This window comes from Arvicola amphibius, chromosome 4 (assembly GCF_903992535.2).
Source record: "Arvicola amphibius chromosome 4, mArvAmp1.2, whole genome shotgun sequence".
Taxonomy (NCBI): Eukaryota; Metazoa; Chordata; class Mammalia; order Rodentia; family Cricetidae; genus Arvicola; species Arvicola amphibius.
Genome location: NC_052050.1, coordinates 58,184,159 through 58,193,427, shown reverse-complemented (window position 1 = coordinate 58,193,427; position 9,269 = coordinate 58,184,159). Strand labels below are relative to the sequence as shown.

Below are 9,269 nucleotides of genomic sequence, written 5' to 3'. Positions count from 1 at the left end.
TGTAAAATTTGGTTAATGACCAAACTTGATGATTAATTCCTTATACCCATTTCTCCCCTCAGTCTCCTGATGTGTATACACACACATATATATTATTAGTGAATGAATATGCACCCTAAAGATTTAAAGTAGGGCTGACTGATTCTTTTTCATATATAAAAGTTTAGGTTTGTGATTCCTTTAATATTCCTTATAAGATTACCTTTCAAGATAAGTAATAAAGTAATTGGCTCTTTCTTTGTAACTGCAAAATGCAGTCTTCCAGTAAAAAACCTGACAAGAACACCTTGCTTGCCCCCATGGTTAATCTCTAACAAGTTGCTTGGGTATGAATGTCCATAAGTTCTTGGGATAATTTGTTTTTCACTTGTAATGCATAAAATGTTTAATCATGTGAGGAAGATGAAAAACATGTTTTTACTTATAATCATTCACTTGAAAAATGGATTGCAATCGTTTTGACCCTGCTGTCTGGAAGATTCTTTTGGGGTATAAAAGCTGTAAAACAATGTGAGAGGAGAGAGAGAATAAAAAGAGAGACTATAGAGAAAGAATAAAGAAGGAAACCATCAAGAGAGCGTGTGAGTGCCTTTTTCTCTAACCCCCTCAGATAGAAAAGTTTAACATCGCCAACTCTGTGGGTTCCCATGAAAGCTCTGTGCTGCTGGAGGCTGGGCCCCCCAGAAAGTAGTAGGGGGTATTCAGCCTCTAAAGAGCCTTTCACAGGGGTCACCTAAGACCATCAGAGAGCATAGATATTTACATTATGATTCATAATGGCAGCAAAATTACAGTTAGAAAGTAGCAACAAAAATAATTTTATGGCTCAGGGTCGCCACAACATGAGGAACTGTATTAAAGGGTCACAGCATTAGGAAGATTGAAAACCACTGCTTTAAAGTAATTCAGTTTGCCAATTACTGGGCCTAATTGCTGTGCTAGTTAGAAATTCCTTGCACAAACCTGTATTCCAAAGAGTTTCCCCAAGCCGGGTGGTGGTGGCGCACGCCTTTAATCCCAGCACTCGGGAGGCAGAGGCAGGCGGATCTCTGTGAGTTCGAGACCAGCCTGGTCTACAAGAGCTAGCTCCAGGACAGGCTTTAAAGCTGCAGAGAAACCCTGTCTCGAAAAACCAAAAAAAAAAAAAAAAAACAAAAAACAAAAAACAAAAAAAAAAAAACCAAAGAGTTTCCCCTATATTTTCCTTTATCACTTTCAACATTTATGATTTCAAGGTAGGGTCCTTGATCCAGTTTGAACTGATGATTTGGCCTGTGATGATTAGATAGTGATCGAGTTTCATTCTTCTGAAGATGAATATCTAGTTTTACCAGCATCGTTTATTGAATCGGGTGCCTGAGCCTGTGTCCCTCTATTATATTTCATTGATCTACATGTCTGTTTTTGTCATTATGGCTCTGTAAAATATTTTGAAACTAGGTCACGTGATAACTATATCTTCCTGCTTAAAATTGATCAGGGTATCCATGGTATTTGCGTTTCCATATGAACTTTATGATCCTCCCCATTTCTGTGGAGAATGCCATTGGTATTTCAGTAAGGATTGCGTTTCATTTGTAGATTAGTTTTGGTAATATGGCCATTTCCACAATATTAATTCTGCTGATCTATGAGGATGGGAGGGTTTTTTTTTTGAGGAAATTCTATGGTAATTTTCATAGTTATTGTACCAGTTTCTACTCCCACTGCCTTAGTTAGGGTTGCTATTGCTGTGATGAGTGAGCATGACCAGAAATCAAGCTGGGGAAGAAGGGTTTATTCAGCTCACACCTCTACAGCACTGCTCACCATCGGAGGAAGTCACGACAGGAACTCAGACAGGGCGGGGACCTGGAGGCGGGAGCTGATGCAGAGGCCATGGAGGGGAGCTGCTTACTGGCTTACTTCCCGTGGCTTGCTCAGCCTGCCTTCTATTAGAATATAGGACCACCAGCCCAGGGATAGAACAACCCACAGTGGACTGGCTCCTCCCCTTCAATCACTAAGAAAAGGCCTTACAGCTGGATCTTCTGGAAGCATCTTCTCAGTTAAGATCCTCTCCTTTCAGAGAGCTCTAGTTTGCGTGTCAACACACACTGACAGCACACATTCTGAAAAGTGTTCTGCCAGCAGGACTGACACCGGTGCGCCTGTTTTTCTACAGCGTCTCTGATAATTGTTTTGTCTTTTGCTTACCTTGATTATAACCATTCTGATTGGCGTAAGACAGAAGCTCAGAGTAGCTATAATTTGCTTTTCTAGATTGACTAAGGGTCTGAACACTTTTCAAAATGTTTGCTATCGATTTGTATTTCTTATTTGGGGGAAAAATCTGTTTAATTCTATAATTAATTTTCTGATTGGGTTGGTTGCTTTTCTGATGTTTAGATTCTTGAGTTCTTTGTATATTCTGTATACTAGTTCTCCATCAGATGGTGAAGACTCTGTCCTAGTCCTTTCTCTCAATTAACTTTACTTTGCTCTACAGAGGTCTTCTAACCTCATAAGGTCCCATTTGTTGATGGCTGGCCTTAATTTTTGTGCAACTAGCCTTATTTTTTTTCAGAAATTCCTAACTGCATACTAAATACTTATTCTTATACCCAGGGATAAGCATAGTCCCCACCACTCATAAAAGAAGCTTTAGTTTTGAATCGATGAATGATTACAGCAAACCACAACTGATCAAAATGCAGAGAACAACTGATTATGGGGTGTCCAGCCCCAATGGATCCATCTACAACACAACTCCTGACCCCAAGGCTCAGGGAACATTGCAGAAAGGTGGGGTGGACAGACTGCAGGAGCTAGAGACCAGGACATCTTCTGTGAGAGCATGCTATTTCTAAATGACAAGAAAGCTTCACACGTGACATCCAACAACATGGCTTACCTAAACAAGACCTGAACAAGGACAACACCAATAGACAAGCTAACAGAGAAGGGGTAAACATCATGGGTACTCACTCTTAAAGAACTACAGACAACCAGGGAATGCTGAGAAAGGGAGCATTCGTCTTACCCAGGGATCTTCCCCTTTAATTGGTTATCAGATATCAAGTGGTTAGCCCTGGAATCATATACATACAAGCAACACTAGAACAACTCAGAAGGTTTTATGTGTGTGTGTGTGTGTTTGTATGTTGTGTGTATATAACAATAGCAATTAAAAAACAGGAGGCCAAGCATTTGAAAGGGAGTGGGGGTCATGAAAGGAATTAGAGGAAAGGTAAGAGGGGGAATTATTTAATTATATTTTAATTAAAAAATCAGGTGGCTGTAGATGTGTGGGCTTGTGCTTGGCTCCTCTGTTCTAGCCCACAGACCTACCTGTCTGTTTCTGGTAAGTACTAAGCTGTTTCTCTTACGACTGCAGTATGGCTTGAAATCAGTTATTATGCTTCTTCTAGCTTTATTGTTTTTGCTCATGGTGGTTTTGGCTGTCTAGATTATTTTATGTTTTCATTTGATGCTTTTCTTGGATACAGGGTCTCACCATGGGGCTCTAGATATCCAGGAACTTGCTGTGTAGAGCAGCCTGGCCTTGGACTAAAAAAGATTCCCTTGCTTCTGACTCCTGAGTGCTGGGATTAAAGGTATACATCTCCACACCTGATACTCTGTATGGACTTTAAGATTGCTTTCTCTGATTCTGTGAAAACTGGCCCCAGGATTTTGATGGGTGTTACTGTAAATCTGTAGATTGATTTTGGTAGGACGTCATTTTTAGAGTATTAGTTCTTCCAATCCATGACTATGGGTCTTTCCAGTGTTTTCCCCAATTTCTTTCTTTGCCATTTTAAAGTTTGCTTTGTATAAATTCTTCACTTCCTTGGTTAGGTTTATTCCAAGGTGTTTTATTGTTTTTGAGAATATTATCGTTTCTCTGATTTCTGCTTCTGTATGCTTAGCATTGGTGTATATTAAGGCTTCTGATTTTGTATGTTAAATTTGTGTCCTGTCAGTGTACTAAAAATGTTTATTGACTCTTAACAGTTTACTGGTGGAGTATTTAGTCTTTTACATATAGAATCATATCATCTGTGTCTTAGGGTTTCTACTGCTGTGAAGAGACACTGTGACCATGGCAACGCTTATAAAGGAAAGCATTTAGTTAGGGCTGGCTTATAGCTCAGAGGTTTAGTTCATTGTCATCACGATGGGAAGCATGGTAGGGCACAGGCAGACATGGTGCTGAAGAGGGAGCTGAGAGAGGAGGGGCTACCTCTTGATCCTGCAGACAACATAAAGTAGTCTGAGACTCTAGGTATGGCTTGAGCATATATGAGACCTCAAAGTCCACCCCCACAATGATGCACTGTCACCAACAATGCCACACCTCCTAATAGTGTCACTCTGTATGAGCTTCTGGGGGCCAATAACAGTCAAACCACCACAGTCTATAAGTGTCCTTGAACCTCGCCCTTTCCTGGGTGTATTCTCTTTATGTTTTCCTCATGCCTTTTTGCTCTCAGACTTTAAGAACTACTTTGAACAGGGGTGGAAAGTTTGGATACCCTTGTCTTGTTCTTAGTTCTGGTGGAAATACTTCCAGCTTTTCTGCCTATAGAATTGTCGTAAATAGCCTTTATTATGTTTATATGTGCTCCTTCTATTCCCAGCGTCTTTTTTTTTTTTAAGATGAAGGGATGTTAGAGTTTGTCAAAGGCCTTTTCTGCATCTGTTGAAATGATTGTATGACTTTCATCTTTGAATCTATGTTATTTATTATAGTTACTAATTAGTTAGGCTGTCCCTGCAACCCTGAAATGAAGCCAAATTGATTGTGGTGAATGCTCGTTTTGATGTGTTCTTGAGTTCAATTGTATTTTATTGGGTCTGTTTTTAATCTCTGCTTATCAGGGCAGATTGTTGTGTAATCTTCTTTTTTACTGTGCTTTTATCTGCCTTTGGTATCAGGATACTGCTGAAAAGAGTTTGGAAGTAGGTCCTTCCTTTTCTGTGTTAGTTCTTTCTAAGAGCATGGTCAGATTTTGCAGTCTATCTGGGCTGTGCCTTTCTTTACATTTCTTTATTTTTGTATGTGTATGATTATACACACACGCATACCATACATATACACACATATACATATACACACACGTGTGTGTATGGTATGCGTGTATGCGTGCATGTGTGTGTGCATATGCATGCGCGTCTGTGTGTACATGTCGCACACACACCTATAGCGTATAAGTGAAGATCAGAGGAGCTTTGGGGAATTATTCTCTCTTTCCAGACCCGAACCTGGAGGATCTGACTTTTCCCTTACCGGTTTGGGTCTTGCTTTGACGTGATCGTTCCTTGCTCTGCCTCCATCCTTCCCTTTTGGGATGGAATGCTTATTTTATACCAGTGTGTATTATAACTCTGTAGCTTGCTTTTGACTATAAGGTACTCACAGTTCAGAGACAGCCTTAGCTCTCAGGTGAAAGGGGACTTTTGAAGAGTGTTGGCCTTAAAGATCGTGGGGACTTTTGGTGACTACGTTTTGCATTGTGAGGTGGACAGGAGCCTATGGGGACAAGGGTGGAAGGCGATTGTTTAAATACCATATTGTTTGGGTGTTAAGTTGACAAGGGGTGGACATGGGACGTCAACTTACTGACAACTGGACAGGATCTAGACTCACAAGACAAACTCTGACCCATGCTTGTGAGAGATTATCTAGATTTAGATTTAGATTATCTAGATTATCTAGATTTAGATTATGGGGGTCACCAACCACTCTGATTGAATTTAAGACCCACTCCATGAGAAAAAAACCCATACCTGACACTATTAGAGTGTCCAGGAGCCTGAGACTAGATAAGCCCCGGGCCTAGGGGAAAAGCAAGTACTGTTAAATTCTGTTAAAGGAACATAGCAATAAAATGACTCCTGAAGACACACTGCCGTACCTGTAGATCAGTGCCTTGCTCAGTTCACATTAGAGAAGCTTTTCCTTGCTGTAGATGGGAATTAACACAGAGACTCACAATTGGGTAACGTGCAAAGACGGACTTTGGAGCCCTCAGTCCTAAATGGGATGTTTTCATCAAATCCCGCCCTACAAGACTCAGGCAGCTACAGAAAGATTGTGAAAGCCAGAGGCAATGGATGATTCCGAGGAAACAGGCTTCCAGACACAGCAGAAGTAATGTTCACATGAACTCACAGAGACTGGCAGCACGCACACGGCCGGCACAGGTTCAGGTTAAACCGGGTCCTAACACTGAGAGGGAGGTCGATAGGACTCACACTCTGAACCAGGATGCTACCTGCAACTGACACCTACTGACCAAGGGAAAACCAGTATTCTCCAGTGGAGCATCCCTGGGCGTGTCAACCACACTGCAGGGCAGGTGCTATGCCGAGGAGTAATTAATGGGTTAACACAAAATGAACAAATCAATTCAGTGGATTTTTTGTTTCATTTTTCTTTTTTCTTTTTGGTTCACTCTCTCTCTTATCTTATTGATCTTTTGCTTGTTAATTTTGACTTTTATTTTTGTGGGGCTTTTCCTGGAAAAACAGAACAGTGGGCTACAGCCTCATGCTATCAGGCACAGTGTGGCTCAGGGGAATGCCTTGCACCTGAGAGATCAGCTTATGCCCTGCCCGGAATGGAACGAGACAAGCAAAGTGGACCATATAAGGTGTAACCTCACACAGCTGTGATGGTAAGCAGGTCCCGCTAATCATATGACCCAGGTCTTGACTCTGGTCTTCATAAATTCACTGTGATAGACTACTTTGGAACAGTGGCTTCTTCTAGAAAGCATTTCTAAGACACTGAATCTTACAGACTTGGATAAGACGTACCAGCAGGCATGTGAAGATACCCTGGTGGGCATGTTGGCTGGGTTTGTTGGTAAAACCGAGGGCAAGCCTAGAGTTCATGTCATTTTCCCATTAGCCACCAGAGGGCAGTGCTAGACTGCAAATTGGGATCTCTTCAATTTATGTCTGAAACCTTGGAGAAATTCACTTGGAAATATTCAGTAGTTTCCCCCCTTTAGTATAAGCTGGAAGCTCGAAACCCCTCCAATTAAAGGCTCATAATGTTAACCACTCACTGGACATCCGCTGAGGCGGCTGCCCTGGCTCAGAGACATGAGCAAGTCACCTAAAACGTGTTCCTGCGCGGGTGTTATCTCGTCCTCAGTGTGGTGGGATCGGAGGGGCAGAACGGAACGCGCCTTGCAGAATGCGTGATTGGAGCAGGGACAGAACCTTAGGAGAAGGGGCCTTGGAGGTCCGGCAGTCACTGGAGATGGGAACTGTCCTACAAGCCCTGGGTAGTTAGTTCTCATGACTGCCCTGGCAATGCTGAAGGATGCATGGGTAGCCTGTATATGGCGGTTCTGTTGAACTTTTCCATATTGGGTTTCATAGTCTAGGTTGATGAGGACAACTGACCAGGTCTCTTCCTAGTTCTCATGATGGCCTTGTTATGAAAGGAGTGAGCCTGTCTCTCTCGATCTCTCTGAGCTTAGTTCTCAGGAAGTGGCCATTTCTCCCCCACATAATTCTGGGACCTCTGTCAGAGTTTGTACTGTGAGTTAAAACGTCGGTTTTTTTTTCTTTATGAAATTAACCCCTTATTGTAGTGATGAAGCTGACTAGTGTGCGTGTGTGTAAATACACATTTTTGTCTCGACTTTTATAAAATGTATGATTATTTTGATATTTGTATAACCGGGAAACAAATCCTTGCTAATTTTAAATGAGTTCAAGTTTAAAACTGACTACTGAAAACCTGTACACACACACATACCAGCAAAATCTGCTTTTGTAATAAAGAGGAAATTGCAAAGATAGAATATTATCTGACAACTAGGCCTTCTAGAATCTCATTTTTTTTTTTGTTTTTGTTTTGTTTTTCGAGACAGGGTTTCCCTGTAGTTTCTAGAGCCTGTCCTGGAACTAGCTCTTGTAGACCAGGCTGGCCTCGAACTCAGAGATCCGCCTGCCTCTGCCTCCCGAGTGCTGGGATTAAAGGCGTGCGCCACCACCGCCCGGCTAGAATCTCATTTATTTATATTAGAAGGGGAAATTTTTTTTATCAATTCACAATCTTGAACATTAGATATTAAAAGTGTTTCCACAGAATTAATCCTTAGGGTAGAATGCTGAAGCTCACTGACTATAAAAATTTTGAAAGGTTGAAGAGTCTAATGAATTCAGAGTTTATATTTAGCACTGAATTAAACATGAATTATAGGAGTTGTGAACGAATGCAAAGCTATTTCCTGTCTTAGGGGGACCAAGACTTAGAATCCATTTAAAATCTGCTACTTTAGATATGCTAAAAGAAAACAACAGCGTCAGGAACAGGCCGGAAAACCTCCCTAAGCCAGCTGAGTGAAAAAAAAATTCTTTTGTCATCATTTTAATTCCTTTTATTCCTGGGTTTTAGTCTCCGCTGTACTCCACAGCTTGGAATGTGGAGGACTTGAAAAAGACTTCAGCGAAAAACTTGGTCCCCAACCTCAGCTTAAACGTATTAAGCCCCAACACCCGGAATAAACCTAACCAGCCAATCAAACAAAATTCAGAGTTTAATTTAAAATTTAACTTTCATTCTGTTGTTTCTGTTCATATATTTATTAAATGACTTATACAGTCACTCTGCCAACTGAGCTACGTGTCTTTCTTTCACGTTCTGTGAACTGATTTGGTCTTTGGCTTAATTCCCATAGCAGTGGGGGAGGTGGTTTTGCCTTTAAGGAGTCAAGTTCTCTGTCAAGATAGAGAAACTTTGGGTAAGTCTTTTCTATATATTTGAAAATGTCACCACCGAGGCCTTTCTAGTTCACTGAAACAACAAACTATCACGGGAAAACAGGTACATATGACCCCGACGTGATTTGAACACGCAACCTTCTGATCTGGAGTCAGACGCGCTACCATTGCGCCACGAGGTCCCGGACGCAAGGAGATTTTTGATCCTCTTACGCTCCAACATTCTGGCAGCTTCCTCGTGCAACTCCTCCTCCTCCTCTTCCGGGACCTGCGCGGAGAGTCGCGGAGGCAGCCGCGAGGCAGGTCCTGTCCCTAGGGCGGGGGACAAGAAAAACCGCCCCAGATGACTCTGAAACAGCACTGGAACAGAACGCTCCGAGTTGTGCCATTTTTTCCCTCTTCCTTCTCTAGCTATACAACTTAAACGTGCTGAAAATTGGATGTCATGGGAAAGGGTAGCATCATAAAAAATAGTAACCGCACCCACCGCCGTAAGCGGTCCGCTGCTGACAGCCAGGAGAAGGGGCGGAGCCAGCTCTGCA

General features: G+C 41.9%; 1 non-coding gene across 1 annotated transcript; it reads right to left on the bottom strand.

The window, feature by feature from the left end:
- Positions 1-8,837: 8,837 nt before the first annotated feature.
- On the bottom strand, positions 8,838-8,909 carry Trnaw-cca. The gene has a single exon. It is a non-coding gene; the product is annotated as a tRNA-Trp (tRNA).
- Between the last annotated feature and the right edge of the window lie 360 nt (positions 8,910-9,269).